The 19,241-nt window shown below is 44.5% G+C and overlaps 1 protein-coding gene and 1 long non-coding RNA gene across 3 annotated transcripts in view; one reads left to right on the top strand and one right to left on the bottom strand.

The window, feature by feature from the left end:
• LOC121603649 overlaps nt 1–19,241 on the top strand; it is an 84,522-nt gene that overhangs the window by 32,972 nt on the left and 32,309 nt on the right. The window lies entirely within an intron of this gene.
• LOC121603647 (FMRFamide receptor-like) overlaps nt 1–19,241 on the bottom strand; it is a 71,292-nt gene that overhangs the window by 20,818 nt on the left and 31,233 nt on the right. Inside the window, exon 2 of one of the 2 annotated variants that reach the window (XM_041932692.1) lies at nt 17,422–17,503. The exons of the other annotated variant lie outside the window; for it this stretch is intronic. The gene's annotated coding sequence lies outside the window, so the exon portion shown is untranslated. The remainder of the gene's footprint in view (nt 1–17,421; nt 17,504–19,241) is intronic. 2 annotated transcript variants of the gene reach the window in all.

Below are 19,241 nucleotides of genomic sequence, written 5' to 3' on the forward strand. Positions count from 1 at the left end.
CAAATGGACATGGCAGTTTGCTACAGACACGGATAGATGCATTGGTAGATTATGCAGTGTTTTTTTTTGTAAAAACAAAAATTCAGTCCTATTTGTATTCAAGCAATTATTTTAATGTTATTTATTATTTAAGCCTGTCATGACTTTTTCCTACACCTACGAAAAATCTTATTGGAAAGCCTTGTTACCAATGAACGGTTTCGGTCCGCACGGGAATCGATTCCGATCGACCTTGTAGTAAGCTCCCGCGCCTATTAAACAGACCACCACACCTTTCATGAGTACGCACACATACATTTCCATTAAAAGCTACCATCTATACGACGCTTTAAGGTTAAAGGAGCACATTTACAGCTTTCTATGCTCCTTGTTCCCGCTTTTGACACCGACATGACCTGGTGATCGATAAAATTGTCAGCTTATCAAATGTAACCTTCCGGGAATGGAAAGATAATTTGGAAAAGTTTTGACATTAGCCATGCTCATCGCTCGGGCTTCTAGCCAGGTGTACAAGTGGACTAACGATACCGGGATGTCTTTCTCCCATCCCCTGTCAGTTTCATACGCGCTTCAACCGGCTTGTTTTAGCATAGGAAAGCTGTAGTACTGCTACTGCACCATACTGTTTTCACGTCCATCTTTCTCAAGTTGGGAACCTATGCTAATTCTGTCAATTTTCACGACCCTCCATCAAGCGAACCCTAGCCAGCCAGCACCCTCAGCTACTGCGGCACAGTACGGCATCAAGTATCTTTTGTGTCGGGAGCACATTGTTTAGAGCAATTCTTCACCAAAATCATTCGCTGGAATGTTCCAGCTCATGGGTTTTTGATCCTGCTACTTGACGAGATAGTTACGAGATAGCTTTTTGTATACAAAACACACACACAGACATACGATAAGCAACATGATATCTGCACCTTATTTTTTTGCACCCGGATGAGCTTGCGATGGTAATGCGACACAAGCTGCATGCTACGGTAGTTCCGGGGGCTGGTAGCATATACACGCTCCCTGAAGTGGCTCTGATCTGTGCAGCTAGAATTGTAAATGTTCGCTCGAGCGCCTTTCGCTCGTATGGTAAATGTGGTGAAAAAAGCAAGTCAGTGCTGTGCGTTTAGTTTGCTTAGTTCGCTTTTTCTTGCCTTCGTTTTAAGTGTACTATCAATCGCAGCGGAAACGACCACTGCCACTCTTGGTTCTTTCGCTGGTAAAGCATTGGAAGCAAGGAGGAAAAAACAATCAAATGGCCAACCATTATCCGCAACTTCAAAACGTTACATTTCAAACGAAAGTTACGTTCGAAAATTGAATTTCCTCACCAACAAAGCCCGCGGAAAACGTTACGCGTTCCCTCACACTGTTCTGGGGACCCATGGCAAAGCACAAACAAACGCACAAATAGGCAATTATCATTTTGATTGCAGTTAATCCATTTCGGTTGTGCGGAGAGGCCGGCCAAGCAAATGGAACCAGCCAACCGATGACGGTCGAAATAATAAATACCGAAAGTGGATGTGTTTTGTTAGTGGACGATAAATTTGCCTCCACTTCTTCCACTTTTGCGCTCCCGGGGCAAGTTTGGATCGGAAATCGGATGACGTTCGGCGATGATAATGACAATCATAAATTTCACTACCCCTCGTCTCGTGCCAGCGTAATTATTGCTTGGCATCAGGGGCCAGGTTCGGAGCCCTTTGGGAGCGTCCTACACCCAGGCTTGGGTTAGATTTCTCGGGAACGAGCAGTTAGGAGATGGAACGGAACCTCTACGCGAAGAACTTTGCGTACTGGGCACAATGGGAAACGATACTGGTCATAAATCTGTTGCTTAAGGGTGATGCACAGATTTCATTATTGCTGCGGCATGTAAATGTAAATTAAGGCAATCGCAATGGATTGTTAAATTATATTTTCAAATTATTTTGAATTAAGCGCTTTTGAATGAAATTTAAATTTCATAAATTAAGGTTTTTCCCCCACAACAATTGGTGTGCTTTGCAAGCATCAGCGGGATTTGCTTGGGACATTTACTGATAATAGCATCGTTCTGCTTCGCAATGGGAATCGCTCATAGTGAATGTAAGCTTTGATTTTGTAATTAGCCAGTTCTGGTGGTAATTTAGGGGTAACCGGGGTTTTAGGGAACTCCAAAGCACTGCTACTGGCACCGGGTGTAATTGACACTTGTTCCGATGTTTCGAAGAAATCGAATGCCGATTAGCGTGTGCGCCTCGCAGGTTTCACAAGGGCCTTAGAACGGTGGTGACGGTCGTGCGACAAGATCAGCGTTTATATTTCCATTTATTCTGCCGCTTCTCGGAATGCTTCCAAATTCCCACCAGATGGATTTAGCTGAGTTTGGGTATCGCAAAAGAAGCAGAAAGGAGACAGGTCTTAATATAGCAAATTTATAATTTGATGGAAATTAAAAGCAATTTTCAAAGCAATCTTTACCGAGAAAGGGACACGTCGATGGCATACGGAGTTGCATTTTTTCAACAACTTTTTGGCTATTTTTTGGTATTTTTTAAACACCGCAAGAACTCACCCAACGACTGGCAGAGGATTGTGGAAGAGAAGTTGCCGACGTGGGCAATAAAATTTCAATCTGCATTTATTCTGGTAGGATTTACGTTCCTGTTATTTTTTTTTCGGATGGATTTTCCAACTCTACGATTGCGGAACGGAGTTGTTTGCGTCAGATAAAATAACTGTGGCCTGTTTTTTATTTCTCCAATTCGCTATTGAACGGCTCACTGTCGGATGGATGATGGGCGCGGTTTGTGCGAACGCCAGCGGCAGTGAAAGGATTATGGATTTTTATGCGAACAGATTATCTGGTAGCAGCGGGGGTTCTTGGAGGGTTTTATCTTCTGTTTGCCGGAAAAGAAATCAATGACGGTTCGATTTGAGAGTGCCACTCATGAATTAAATGATCATGAGATGTTTTACGATAGCGCGGCATTGATTCGGGGGTACATTTTGGACCGACCGGCGTTGCAAGTTCGGCGAAAGTTCAGTGAAAAGAGATTGTATTTTTAGAGCCAATCGGTCGTCCGCCGGTCTGGTTCAGACTAAATTTTGTCGGTTTCTAGAAGTTATGATTGGTAAAAGTGTGTTCATTGCCATTGATAAGCGTCATAAGCGTCATCATTTATCGGCAGTGTATACATTACAAACACATACATTACTGTGAAGAAATGTAAGTTTGCTGCGGTTAAAGCTCAATATTCAATGTATGATTACAAAAGCGACTGCGTCGCTGCTCCACGCGAATAAAGAAGCCATAATGTGCCACATGTTAAGCGAATTATGGTGACCCTTTAGCAAAGTGTCGCACTATTGATAATACCATTGTAAAACCCCGCATATCAATACTTCGTGGCACCGATAAGCTTCAATGCTGCTCTCCGGTCGGTGCATTTCCAGCGACTTTGAGTGTTACAAGCGCCCGAGCTATACGTGACATGTGCTGTTTGCATTCCGGATCGTGAACCACCGTTTCACCATTGGAACCCTTCCAATCAGCGACACGGCACACGATAATCGGACCATTGTAAAGTGAGTTGATACATTTGCTAAACGTGCCCTTCGGGCTAAAGACCTCACGAGAAGGAGGATTATCCCTTACAGCGGGGTTTTATGCAACGCCAGTGTAATATCATCGGCGGTAAGAAAAGATCCTTCCCACCGGCACGGGATTCTGAAGGTGAAAAGAAGGGAACAAAGAAAAGAACAATGTGTGAGGTTAATGCATAGGGCACGGTAGCCCGGTGGCGGCACGTCGGCAAGGGCTAGATGTAAAACATCCGCGACCACACCACGCAGTAGCACTAATCCTCTCTAGCCAACGCTTCCCAGCCGCCCGTTCCCGGGCTAGCAGTACACGCTTTCGCAGAAGTGGAATTTGTGCGATATCTTAGCGGGGTGCTTTAAGACTCATCCACTCCAATGCCAGGAAGGCAGCGGAGAGGAAAAGGAGAAAAAAATCCACACTCCTCTTCGAAGAATGCTACGGTGCTTGGGTAATCCTGCACAGCACAGTGCGCTGCGAGGGAATTCACAATGGGGTTCTAGCGTGTACGGCGAGCGCCCTAAGCAATGGGGGGGAGCAGATCTGACGGAACAAAATGAAGGGATAAAGAGATTAAACTCCGACCGCCGGAAGCATTATCTACAGGCCGTTCAAGCTGCTGGACAGTTATGGAGCGGGGCGGGAAGAGTAGAGTGGATGGTAGAGCTCGAGTGCGTTTGCATGGCTTTTTGGCTGGCATAGGGAAGTAACGAGAGCTAATGACTGGCTGTGGAAAGGTAGAAAGTCTGTTGCTTTCACCGGCAAGTGGATTAATGGAGACGCCTGGTCGGTGGCAAGTCGGTGGGGTGTGAGCCTGATGTGTGATTGAATTCCTACCATCGGGATGATGTTACTGGTTTGCATTATTATTCATTGAATGGGAAGTTTGATTTCATCGATATACTTTAAGTATGTAAAACAAATCAATGCAATTATATGTAGCGGCAATATCGAAACATGTTCAATTATACTTTTACTTACAGTCGTTGTCTTTAAATATTGGCTCTAACCCACTTATTTTTGATTTTAATGCATCCATTTATGAACAGTGTGCATTAACTTTTTTCTGTAAGTTATAAATGTTTGACTAAAGTCAGTTTATTTACAAAAAATATCGTAATATCTGAAACTGTGTGTTCCGAAATTAATCAATTCAAGTTAATTAATAAATTATTTAATAGATAGCATTCAATGTATTAAAATTGTTTTGCCAATTTTGTAAGCTGTAATGTAGTTAAACAAAAAAAATTGCTAGTTTGTTCAGGTGTAAACAATGTCTTGATAATTTATTTATTTATTTATTTCAAAACATTTCGCTACATTTTCCTTTCCATATCGAATAGTAAGTGTAACGATGACAAGAAGGAAGCTATAAAAAGAATCAAATGTACCTTTTTTTATTCGACATTTTGTCGATATCTTCAGTCACATTGTCCTGTTACAAGCTTCCGCTAAACAATACACACCAATCAGATCAGAACAGTGTTATTCACGAACAAAAGGACAATGCTGAGAAATTCCCAACAAAAAAAAAGTCGATCCAATCAGTATGGACGCTTTATCAAACACTGCTGGCGGAAATTAAAATGCCCAATCAAATTCATCAGCAGCTTCTAAACTTTCCCTTCACCTGCTGGAATCATAATGCAGCAAAAAAAGACAATTCCTTCATTCTGCTTACACCCTTAACCGCTAAACAACACGCGCCACAAAGGGACCAATATTTGCCCGTGCGTAAGCCGATCATTTGCATCTTGACACGTTTGCTGTTGTCTTACGCCGCAGTGTAAGGCTTGCGGCCTTTCCACGGTACACCAAGGCAGGAAGAGGCTCGCCCTGGTAAATGGCACGAGCACGCTGGTGACAAAATGATATGAATGGTAACGGAGCGGAACAGATTTGCCTCTTCGCGGGAAGACAGATACGGTTGATGGCGAAAGATGCTGCCTATTTGCCTTATATATTTTGCTTCTTCTTCCTTCTCGGTGCCTCGTGTCGGGAAGTTAAAGGTAAAAATAATAATCACCTGTCTTGTTCGGTAAAAATCGTGTTTTGCTTCTTTCTGGGGGTTGACGGATCGTTTGGAGTAATTTTGGCAGCAGACACACACATACATATATACACACATATATATACACACATACCCTAATACCCTGTGAAAACGCGGAAACGTAAGCATTCCATCCGGCACGGTGTGATAAATGGTCGAACGAATGAAATTACACAGAGACAAGCGCAAATAAATATTCAATTTTGGTACGTTCCACTGGCGGAGGCAGCGTGTAAAGGCAGAGGAGCGAACGAATGCGGATGTAGCTCGATTTATTTACATTCCATTTCCGGTCCCTGTTTGTCACCGTTTTGTCGCACGGAGATGATGGTGGCGATGCTGCGGCGGTGAGGTTTGGATTCTGGCAGTAGCCACATTGGGTAGGTAAGGCGGGGTGCGATGTTGTGTTTTCGAAGGAAAAATGAGACCGTTGTTTCGGTGTGAGCGCAGATAAGGACGGGATTTTGACGCCCTTTCAATACCTTCAAGTTGGGAAGGTATCGGGGACCGACACGTGCTTGAAGGAGAGCGTTTTGATTGATGAGCCAAATGGGAAGGCAAATTAATATCGAAGGCCTGATTTTAATTGGTTTTTAGCCCTAGGGGTTTCAAAGAACAAAGGTTGAGACGGCGGACCGCTTGATGGGAAGGACATAATGTAAAAAAACCCTATTCTTCTACTTTCTTGTTTGTTTAATTATTTTCCCCGTCAGTTGTTGAACTCTATATGCCGGTGCTAATTGATTACTCATTTCCTTCAGCCCTGTGCGTACCGAAGGATGTAAATGAAGTTTGTAAAGCATTGGCAACAATTTGAATCCTCTCTTTACGTTTGCTCAACCAAAAGAGTAAACTTGTTTGTTTTCAAATTGCGAATCCAACTTCCTAACTTCGATCACGCATCACGGAATCACCGGCATCGTTTAAAGTTATGATACCCGGGTTTCAATTAGCAAAAGAATTCAAATTCATTCGAACGGTTTGCGCTGGCAAAGCAATGGCGCGGTCTGCGACCAGAGCCATTTCACTCGAGACACGGCTTCGTGATCGTAATGAAGCGAAGCAATTAAAATTCAATCACCTATGAAAAGGAAAACTTTTGCTGGAAGTTTCTTTTGGCCCCCGAACCGCCGAACGGAACGTGACGATAATGGGGTGAGATAATTTTCGCGCGAAGACTACATTTTTGCCACGGTGTGTGTGTGTGTGTATGAGGGTGTTTTTTATTGGTGCTCTTTGCTCTCTTGTAAAATTCAGCAAGTTGTACAGTGCTGAAAGGATGATCTTCGTACGCGCTTTGGAAGTTTGGGCGCTTAACCGTCCCTTACTGCGCGCACTGTTGGTGGTAGATTGCATTCACACGGCATTGTGCAAGTATCGTGCGTACCACCGAAAGTTTTGATGTGTTAAATTTGTGCATTGAACTTACCCTTACCGGAACCCTTACCGTGTCCGTAATGCTGGAGTCGGTTTGGTGAACGCCAGAGGGCAGCAGGAGCGTGTTGTGCGACACATCCGGCACAGCGTACCGGAACAAAATCAATCTGATCGAAAGCATCCCAACACACCCGGTAGGGGGATGCGATAAGTCAGAGCGTCAGCACCTCGCCTCAAGGTGGTTGGGAACTACATGCGCTGCGAGCGACGGGAAAATATTCAATTTTCTTACGATACTGCTGTTGGGGTAGAATATCGCATTTCATCACCATCATCATCATCATCGTCGTCGTCGTCGTCGCTGTCGTCGTTGTGGTCGTCGTGGTAGGCGAAGGAAGAAGGATGTGAGTGCATCCTGTCGCGGTGTTATCGCAAAGCATTTCAATATTTTGTGGCGTGCGGTGCTGCGGAAAGCCAAACGGAACGATGACGGTGGAGCCGACCGGAAAAAAACGCTCGAGCTTGGCAAATGCAGAACAAATTGCATTTTCATCATCAGCTCGAGGCAACCACCGATAAGGTTGATAACGTTTCAAGCGCGCCAAAGCGTTCGCTTCTGCTATCGATCAAGAAAACGATTGCTTCGGTGCGACGGAAATCTCGCCTCGACTGTGCCATTTTTTGTGCTTGAATTTTGTAGCGCCGACTCGGAAACGAAACCGATTCGGAATGAACGGAATGGCACATCAAACAAAAGTGTACGATTTTTGTTTGTACGGGTTGTCTTGCCGGTCGCCCGCTTCCATCAATGTCGATCGATTTTGTTTCAAGCTTCCTTCAAGATTTTGGTTCTCACAAGGCAATAATATATTCGCCATGTGTCCTGCCCTGTGCTGTCCGCCGCTGCACAAACAGCTAGCCAAAATAAAGGAACGTTTTTCTTCCCCGCAACGTGGGCTACTCCATGCCAGCGAGCATCAATGTGTGTGGTATGCTGGTCTGCATAATGCTGTCCCCCAAAATGATACATCCCCAAATGTCCCCTAAACGCTGTGACCGGGGGAAGGGGGGGGGGATACATTAGATCCGGTGCTTTGCCAAAGGCTACACGATTGTTGACAGCACAACACAAGGGTACTGAGCAAACAAACGGGTGAAAAGGGGACCCTCGGAAGAGGCCCCCTCTCGATGGCCGGTGGTGCCGGTCGGGTGCGCTTCGTGTAATGTGTTTTTCGGTGCTCTATTTGTTTATTTGATTCTCTATGCTTGGCAGCTGATGTTGAAGGATGGTAAGGGTCGAAATCGAAATGAGCAAAACAAAAATCATCATCCGTTAAGGATAGAAATGTACGTGTGCGCTTAACCGGATGGAACAAAAGGGCATTTTGGGGGGGAGGACGAATGCTGAACTGTTGGGATCGCTTGAGACAGAGGTCCGATAGCCGCAAGCCATGTGTACTGAGGACGAGAAATAATAAACACGTTGCTCCAGAGCACGTTAGAGGATAAAGATGATAACTCTTAATTTATGCAACATTAGTCTAAAATTATTGTCTGTAAGCAGCAACGGACCGAAAAAAACGTTTCATTACATTGAAAATCCATTTCATGTAATAAAACTCACCGAAATTCAATAAAAAAAATCCATTCCAACCCATGCAAAGTTTGAGCGTGAGTAATTGATTACAATTTTACGCTCAAGCTTCCTAAATAAAAATTCGCTTAATCAAAAAAACATTTCGCCGTGATTGAGACTCGTCGCCGCCCGTTTCCTTACGGTGTGGAGCAGAGAATAATAATTTTAAAGCTCTCGACCGATCGACCGTCGCGCGCCAGCCGTAAAGGCGAAGGAATGTTGGTTAATTTTATGCTTCCCTTTGCGAACGGGCGCGTGCTATGGCATTATGAGCAACGATGATCAAATATTTTACAAGCGATAAATCGAATCAACTGCGCCACGGCTGCGACCAGCGCTGTGAGAAATAAAAACATCCTCCCTCCCGAAAAATAAAGCAAAATCCCGGGAGGAGTGGAAAATCTGTACAACAACTTCTGGCTGATTGATGGGAAGATGATTTATTGAGTTTCGCTCGTAGCGCGACCCACACGCCACCAGCGCACAGCACACAGCGCAGCCCGAATCCGCAACTGGAACGGATAGGAGATTACGATTGATTGCATTTCTTATGGGATTTTTGGCTGCTACCGTGGCCCACGTTTCCAAGGGTTCGCCGGTTACCCTGGCCACGACGGAGCTCATTCACAAACACACACACGACCCAGCGAACTATCGATTCGATTCGAAAGGATGCTTCATTGTCTCCGAGCTGTTTATTTATGTACGGCTGGGTGTAGGCGCTTGCAGAGCGGCGCGTAATGAGCGGAACCGGGTGTGAGTGTGTGTGTGTGTGTGCATACAGCACGGAGCCTAAAAATGGCATTGCTTGTGCTCGTGACCGATCCCTGCCCGAAAAAGGGCACGGAAGGATTAGTGCGGCATTTTGGCACCATCGCTCGGTCAAAGCATGGCATGGAGTGGCGATGGAGTGGGAAAGAGCAGCAAATCCAATTCCACGACCACATTCCATCCCGAGTGTGCTTGAACCAGCAGTTCGCCCCTGCGTGCGTGGTGATGATCGGCAAGCGAAAGACAAAGACAAATGTGGAAGCCGATTCCCCCTTCTCGATTTGCCGATATTTCCCTCGAACCGTTCCGGCATGCGGAATGTGCGAGAAGCGATGCAGCCAGCACCATGCGCACAATCGGAGTGTCAATTTTATTGGTACACATCCGTGCGGCGAAGCTTGGCGCTGAATGCCAGCAACACCTCAATTGGCATTCAGTGGGAAGATAGGAAGGATGTTTTTGTTTCCCTTTTTTTTGCGTCGGGAGGAGGTTCGTCTTTTCACTCTTCATTCGCAAATGCGGGCAAAGCGCGGAGGAATGGCAGCTTTTGTTGCTTTATTTGATTGCTTCGGGCAACGGAGATTAGCTTCGTTGATGGCATTTCTTTCTCCCGTGCGTTTGCTATTGTGGTGCTGAATGGGTGTCGTAGATACCGCACCACGGTGCTAAAACGGGAAGAAAAACAACCGCGCAAACCTCACAAACAAAGAGCTTTCCGTGCCCGTGCGACTGCCATCGTTTTGACTAACATTAGCAACCCAGGGTTAGCCCGGTCCCCGGACGGTATGTATTATCCTGTCACCTCGTAACCTTTCGTGCCGTGCGCACCGCTCGGTGGGTATTGCAACGAATTGAACCAATTTGTGCACCCGACGAACACACACACACACACATACACCCGGGCTGGGGGTTAGAGTGTAAGCCACACTGGTACGGGAAATAACCTTTTCCCATCGTTTGCGTTCGGCAAGGTAAGACACAAATCCGGTCAGCACCGGATGGCAGCAGCTCACTTGATTGTGCAGGGCGATTTTTTTTCTCTTGTTTTCGTTTGTACAAAATTATGGAAACTTCTCGCACTAGGTGGCTACACCTTACTACCGATGGATTGGCGGGAAGGATATTGGGAAGGTTGGATCCCATTAGAATCGGAAACAATTTACATTCGTTTGCATACGCACCAACTCGCTGCGTGTTGTGAAAATGTGCAAACACGCGCAAGACATTATGGGGTGGTGCCGTTTATGAGCATGAAGGTTGGTAACCGTTGCTTGGAGCCTTGAATGGTATGCGAAATTGAACCGAATGAGTTATTTATGGCGTGATGGGTGTTTAAAAGTGAAACAGCAATGCCACTTTGTGCCACTTGAATGCGTTCTTAGGTATGGTTGAAATTTTAAAGTGAATCTTAAATTATATCATTTGAGGTTTGTATAGCAATGTTGGAGATTGTTTTTAAGACTTTGTAATATATTGTAATATAAGTGAATAAATAATAATAATATCATCAAATTAAATATTCACCACTCCATAAAGCTGATCTTCGGGATGAATGAGTCACCTGATAATGGGATTGCAAACAATCACATAATTTACAGGCAAAAATTTCCATTACAAGCTTCATTACCATGAGACATAACTCAGGCGCAAATTATGATTCACCTGACTGTAATTAATTATTCCAAGCGCGACAACACCACACAACACTGCTGGTTCTGGGGTTTGATCCAATATTATCTTATACAATCCGAAGCAAATCGATCTATTGGAATATATTTACACGGTCGCAAGTACACACGGAGGGGGCCTATCGCACACAGTAAAACGTGATTTATTAAATGTCAACCAGCTCACCCACGGTCGATTGGTCCAATCCAAATAATATTTACACTTTCTGCCATCAGAGTGGGAGAGGTGGGGGGGGGGGAGGGCAAAAAGTAATGATCAATTAACAAGGTCTGTAGGGTATGGAATGATAATTAGCAAAAGAAAGTAATCGAAATAATGTTGGATTATTTCTAAAGACAAAAATAACTTATCTATAGTGTTGTCTATGTTTCTTTACTCAATTGATGGCCAGTGTATGACACTAACTTAAGTTCAACTTATGTACTATTCGCCGAATACAAAAGAAGCTATTTGTTTTTGAAGTTTAATGTCGACAAATTAAAATCGAATAAGTTATAGCATTTATTCAAATTTCTCATTAATGCGAGGATCATTATAACTGTAAATATGCCTGCACAGGTTGGGTCGGTCTGGTGGTACAGTCGTCAACTCGTACGACGTAACAACATGCCCGTCATGGGTTCAAGTCCCGAAAAGACCGTGCCCCCATACGTAGGACTGAGTATCCTGCTATGGTAACAATAAGTCACTGAAAGCCAAGCTCTCTTCATTAGTGGGTACTGGCAGGCCTTCACCGACAGCGGTTGTTGTGCCAAAGAAGAAGAAGAAGATGCCTGCACAGCTCAGGGGCAAAAAACCGCGGTGTCCTAGAATTCAACTTGGTGCATACATATTTAATCTAGCTAGAAGAATAGGATCATAAATTTCTGCGACTAACTATTTTGCACCAAACACACAGCAAGAAACTTAACGCCTATGAAATAGTGATGATAGAACTAACAGCAAACGGCGAGTTCTACAGTCTAAGTAAGTAAGGATTCCATAACAAACAGTTTGACTCAGGCATTGGACGGACATAACACACATACAGAGCCTTCAGGCAAGTCGGATCATAATATCTTTGATGGTTTTACAGATCCAAGAATCCAAGCCTTTTTTAAGCTTTGCTAGAGGTGTGTTGGTAGTGTTAAAATTTCAGTTACTGTTTAAGATAATTCCTAAGTCACGTACCTCATTGCTACGCTAAACTATTAAACCTGATAGCTTGTAAGATAAGTCAAAAATCCTCTAAGACCTGTGAAATGTGATGACGCAACACTTTTGGACAGAAATACACAGAAAATTTGTCAGGCCTATCACAGAAATTATCACATATGGATTGCAATGTCAAGCATTCAGAGTACGAGGAGACATTTTTAAACAAACGGACATCATCAGCATATATCAGGCAGGAATCTTCAGGAATCACAGATGTTGAGTCGTTAACATAGAGAGAAAATAATAGTGGACCAAAGTTTCTTTCTTGTAAAGTTGTGCCTCAAGCACCAGAACTGTACGATTCATTCAATTCATCCTAAAGAACGAACGACCTACGATCATCTTATCAACGTTCATCGATTCTTTATAGATCATAATGTGCTGAGTTGGTCATGAAAATAACGTCGTAACGACACATGGCATGTCGCAACAAATTCCATCAGATTGGTAGTAACAGACCTTTTTGGGGCAGAATCTATGTTGTTTGGTACTAATAACATCCAAACAGCTGTTCATAAGTGATTTGAGTACAATCGTTTTCGCGTAGATACTTTTCAAATCAAATGTATGATGATTTCAAAGCAAAGCAAAAATATTATCAGTTTGCTCTATTTAATTTAAAGATCAAATGAAGCCTTTTGTACGTTCCCTATAGTTGGTATCCAATAAATATAGCGACCTGCTCATGTGATAATACGAAGCATCCTACAATTATGCAGTCGGGGACTAGAAACATACTCCGTTCAAATGAATACAAATATTTCAATTGTTTCAACTTCCATCTGCGGTTCCACGCATGTGGTGAGCAAATTAAAACAAACTGGCTCTTTCGTCTAATCCAATGAATATACATGTATACCAAGTTGAAACAAATATCGATCAAGTGGCGTAAAAAACGACACCACGAAGCACATCCAATTACCTATATTGAACGACTTTGCCACGTGTGTATGTTACTGTTTTTTTTTGTTTATCGCTCATCGCCCATCGCATTTATGCAGAAAACAAAACTGTTAAACCTTGTTTTGTTGGTCTGTCTCTCTCTCTCACTACCTCTATCTCATTTTTAAAAGCGAATAAACCAGATCAATTGACGTGAAAGCTTGTCGACCTTCCCCGTGCGCAATAATTGAACTCGCCGTTCCATTATGCATATCGAACCCGTCGGTGTGGTACCACCCGTGTCAAAACACATGCATGCAACAAAACAAAAAGTGTCATAAAAATCCCCGATTAGAAAGGGTGCGTTTGAGGTGGTTGGCATGTTGGCTGCGGGTATGCAATGTTGGCGTGTATGCTGTACTGTTGGCGTGTATGCTGTAGTGCCCCGGTACTTCAGCGACACGGCAACATACATCAAATATTTGTCCAACGTCCATTAAACGCTCTGTGACAGCGCATACGGTGAAGTACTTGCGGTGCGCTTAAATGCGTGTTTTAGACGCTGTCCCAAAATTTCGTTTGTGTAGCTGCCAGACCGTAATGGGAAAGAACCATGCACGCGGAGCGGCTAGGGCTAGATATATAGATCATCCTTCTAGTTTTGAAGGTGATGGATCCACCATCAGGGCCATTACCGTTTCGGTCGATCACGCGTGGAATTTCGGTGGACCTGGGCAGAAGGTGAATCGGGAAGCGGTGCGAGAACCAACTCATCAGCGGTCGAGCAAATAGAGGCACTATTAATATACCGCGGATCGGGGCCCTGCTCATGTCATGTTTGGCCCCCCCGTCGATGGGGCCGAGAGTTTGAATTACGGACGAATGGAGCGCTTACCGTCCTAGACGATTAGTTTTAGAACGGCCCTGTGCCGGTGATGAACCGCGGACCCACACACAGACACACACACACACCCGCTATTCCTGCCGATGATGGCGTCCCATGCAACTCTTGTGCATACTCGTGTGCGCAACGCTTTGTCGGTTGGGTTTCGTCCATCTAAACAGTGGCGTTAGATACGCAGTCGAACGGGAAGGCGACTGCGCTGATGCTGCGAGGGAAAATAAACATGTGTGACACGTAGAAACAACACATCTCGCAGGGTGGATTAATTACACGCGATGGCGCCTAGAGCAATCAGGGTTATGTTGTGCTAGAATTGTACTAAAAGCATTACTTAATAGGCACGTGTCGATTATGTTTTCGGGTGCATTAGTATGTATTTTTATTGACTCTATAGGAGAAAAAAATAAATGTTTAAAAATAAATAAAAACTACTTCAAACTTGCTCGGTTGTTTGCGTATTCATCTCATGAATCATCGTAGCGCAAACAAGATGAAACATGCAAACATGAGCTTTGACGGCTTCTTAAACAACAACCAGCAATCAAATTGCCAACAGGCTACTCATTACGGTGTTCGTACCAATGTACGCGATAGTTTCGTGCTTTTCTTCACAAACAAACCAATTTTAAAGATTTTGAAGTCACTGGCCGGCGGGAAAAAGTGGGAGGGTGAAGGTTTTTTTTTATGCTGTCTCGACGCACATTGCACCAGTGAACCGAACAGCGGGCAGATGCATTGCATTGCAAACGGACGAGAATCTGTTATCGGAAGAATCAAGACTAGCGGGCGGAATTTATTGCACAGTTTCATCCAAACCAACTTCCAATCCATCTTGCTAACGAATCGTGAACCGCAAAGAATGGAGCGGATCCCGTACAGAAGTTTGCTTTTAATTTGCTCTATGAGAAACAGTTGCGGAACAGAACAAAAAGACTTTTCCCCTCCTGCCAACAAGACAAGAATTGACCTTGGCAAAAAAGGAAGTAGTAAACTGTACCAGACGTGCGAGGAAAACAACCAGCAACGTGGAAACTTTTGCCTGATGAGAAACTAGTGTAGGTTTTTGTTTTGTTTTTTAAGCGTTCCGTGTAGAGTTCCAGCTCAACAAAAAAGGATAAATTATACAGCGAAACAAACAAAACAACAACAAACTGGACGGTGTGAGGATGAACCTAATCAGTGGCAAACGGGAACCAATGGAAACCGTGATGATCATTTAATTAACGAAAGTGAATTCGCCAACTCGCCGCGCTTCCCGCTCGGGCTTGGGGGAATAAACAAAGCGGAAGCAAACGAGGCGGCGGCGACTGCGAATTTCTGCGCCAATCCAAACCGCACACAATTTAACAATAAACAAACAGCTCGTGCAAAGAGCATTGCGGGCAACACTACTCCAACACTATTGCTGTGTTGGGAGCGTTTCTTGCGTGGCGCAGTTCGTTGCTGAGCGTCGCCGGGCTGGATTGATGCGATGGTGTGGCATTCAGTCTGGGGCGAAGGATTTATCAGTGAATTTTAACCATTTCCTGAATGCGGAAACACGAAATGCCAAAAGAAAACGCAACAAACAAAGGCTTTGTTTATTCAGGCAGGCAGGCAGCAGAACGAGGAGTGGTCTTATTAGCTGACCGTTCGATGCAAAACGCCCGAGACGGGGGCCAGAACACGCTTGCTGGCGGCGTGATAGAAATGAAGGAGGGTAAGGGAAAACAAAAACTACAGCCAAGCGTGTCGAGTGAGTAAAATGAAACCCGAAAAAAAGGTCCGGTTTTGAATGGTGAGGGTAAAAAAAAAAGTAGAAAAATACATCCAGCACACGCCATCAAACAAACGCCGGACCGTGGAGATGGAGAAGCCTGGTGGCTTGTGGCGTGCGCACGAATAAAAGAAAACAACATCATAATCTCTTCATCTTCTTCGGGAGTAATTTCGTGCGACGTACTACGGCGACAACGCACCGTAAAAGTAGAACTAAAAAATGGAACGCACACAAAAAAAAATACTCTCAAACACACGCACTGCTGTCACTGCTAGCTGCGGATGGCGCGTTACTGGCGCAGCGGTACTAAGCTGCAAGGTTCTGATAAATTCTGTTTGGTGTGTGTGAGTGAGTGAGTGAGCGGGAAGAGCAGCAGCATTATTATAATTTTTCGGTTTTAATTTCTTCATTCCAGCACACGCCGCTGTCGCAATGTTCCATTTCTCTCACTAATGGAATAGCTTTGTTTGTGCGTTTCTTTTATGCTGCCGCTACTGCCACGGCCACGGCTGCAATCGGGAGGGGATGGGTGCAAAAGAAGATTAGTGTCCGTCCATCCTTTCTAATGTTCCATCGTTCCAGTACGCGTTCGTGCTGTTATTACTGCTGCAACACTTTCAAGTAGTACAAAGTTTAGTTTTTTTGTTTGTTAGGGGAGTGTATCGCTGTCAGTATCCGCAATATTCGTTCTAGTGCGTGGGGATTTTGGGGTTGCGTGGAAGGAAGGATAAGCACACGCAAAACGAAAAGCAAATCCTACCACAGCGCAGGTTGCGTGTGGCGGTCGTTCGCTAATCCGGGCTAAATTTATATGCAAAAATGTTCACTAACCTTCAGGAGGCTTCAGCAATGCCCGTAAAAGTGTTTAAAAATGTATCGTGGGTTGAGTGTGTTGATTGAAAATTTGGATGTAGAAATGTTTAGAGTAATAATCCCCTGGACGGGTATATTTCTGGCTAATTAAATTGTTTGCCCAACGCTCACAGTTCATAGTACGGGAGCAAATATATGTCACTAAACTAAGTACTAACTCATTTCACTAACGCTAACGACTCAAAAACTAGTTTTTGCTAGAGCAATGAAGTTATTCAATTATTCACACTGGAAAGCAACATTTACGAAGGCGTGAGGCGCGAAAAGTGTAATAAATTTTAAACCTGTCACCGAATATGGTGCGGTTTCCAACCAGGACGAAGCAGGACAGTCTACAGCAAATTTCGCTTTACACAGTCGTTTTGTTTTTGTTCATTTTTAGGCTCCAAACTGTAGCTTGTGAATGTGGATACCTTCTTTGCCGTTTTAAAAATGTGTGCAACATGCTGCTGTTTGAGTAATTCAATGCTCAGCATTTTTCCATTTTTATGCTTGTTTTTTTTTCGTTGCTTCACATTCACTGGCGCACGTCCAACAATACTGGCAACAGTATGTTGCTGCGTTGAATCATGCGCAATGGGACGTTTTTCCTCGAATGTGTGATCCCGTCTAAGATCAGGCTGGCAGAAGAGTGGCAGCAGAATATATCAGATCTCCGCTGTGTTATGATTTTCGTCTATTGATGTTGAATACTCACGAGACTTACCTACGAATTGCACTGGGTGCGGCTGGGTGTCTGCAAGCCTACGAGGCGAAGATGAATCGAATGCGAACCAGGGTTTCAAAACCTGTATTTCAAAAAAAAAAAAAAAGAAGGAGAAAAAAAGCATCGTACTGTTAGCTACACACACGTAGTAGTAAGAACGCTGTTAATGGTGGTTTCGAGAATTGTTTGTCGTAAAAATGCGCATCACGCTAGGCTTCACTTTCACATACGGGAATTAAAACATTCTACGGCGCATTTCTAGATGCAATTACCGATTCGTGGTAGCTTTCATCGCATCGCAGTTCTTATAATATGGTACGAAATTTAATGAAAACATCCTTGGGGTGTTTAACATTGAGATTGGTTTTGAATACAAACTCTTTTTGTAAAATAAAATATAATAAAGTGTACAGCCAATGTGCTGGAGAAACATTCCTTACCCCTTCCGTTTAACTTCCGTTTAAACCCGATCTTAAAATAATGCCATACGTAGGTATTGGAAATGTATGCGATGAAAGTAATGTGAATGAATCAAATGAAACCCGTATTCACCGCACCAAGGGAAACGGATTGAGAAATTGATTTTTTTCCAGCGAATAGACGGCAGCCTGAAGCACCGCTTTTACGTTCAATAAATTTCCAACCATAGTTGGAGTTTGCACTTCCCCGACGCCATCTATTCATTGCACCTTAAACACATTTCGTTTATTTTTTTCGCCACCAATACCAATGGGCAAGCGTGTGACACCTGAAATTTAGCGCTCTTCCATTGGTCGCTCGCTTAAGTAGCACCGTACCCGACCCACGACCGAAAGCGACACAAAATGAGTCATCATAAAGTAAGGAAATTTACGCGATGCCTCCGCCCAAGTGGCACCGGTACGAAGAAGTGCAAAGCAAAGTGGGCGCCCGCGCGCGCCGCCCAAGTTTTACCCTTTACACACAAGGGCGCGCTGTGACGGTTGCTTGCCTGCTTGCCAGTGCGAATCGAATAAAATGTACACTTTAAAGCGTGCTGCGGGCTTCCGAAAGCTTTCGCGACTATGGCACTGTGTGTGTGTGAGTGTGTGTGTGTGTGTGTGTGTGTGTGTGTGTGTGTGTGTGTGTGTGTGTGTGTGTGTGTGTGTGTGTGTGTGTGTGTGTGTGTGTGTGTGTGTGTGTGTGTGTGTGTGTGTGTGTGTGTGTGTGTGTGTGTGTGTGTGTGTGTGTGTGTGTGTGTGTGTAGCACACACGCTCTAGGGTGTAGCGTATCATTTTGGGCATCCATTGCCCCATTGTCCTAACCCTAAAGCATATGCCCGGACGCCCGTATGCTTCGGACCGGGGGTTCGGGCACTGGTGGTGAAAGTTCGCATCCGCTTGGACGGCTTGCCAAGCGGCTGGCACTGAGCTGCTTTCCCCGGCTGCGCCAAAGCGCTCGGTCATATCTGTTCCACTAATGGTGAAATATATATCCATCCGGAGATCAGGCGAATGTCCCGTTCCTGTTAGTTCGTTCCCAGCAAGACGGGGCTTCCCGGCACTATACCGGCTTGCATTGTGTCCGCCGTGGGGGTTTTGGGTAGAGGTCGTGCCAGGGATTTTGCGTCATCGAGTGAGCGCGCTTTGAAACATGCCTCTGGAATGCGTTGTATTTCATGTGATTGCTCACCATGGTTGGGTCCGGGTTTTTGTGCGAAACGGAGCGCACCACCGTGCCCATGCTTCAAAACATAATTCGCACAGAGAGCCCTGGTTCCTGCAGCAAGACTTACGGAGCTCAGTAAACGGAAGAACAAAAAGCTCTCTGTGCTTCCGAGGAAATGCAACAATCGCAATTT

Source organism: Anopheles merus, chromosome 2R, assembly GCF_017562075.2.
Source record: "Anopheles merus strain MAF chromosome 2R, AmerM5.1, whole genome shotgun sequence".
NCBI lineage: Eukaryota > Metazoa > Arthropoda > Insecta > Diptera > Culicidae > Anopheles > Anopheles merus.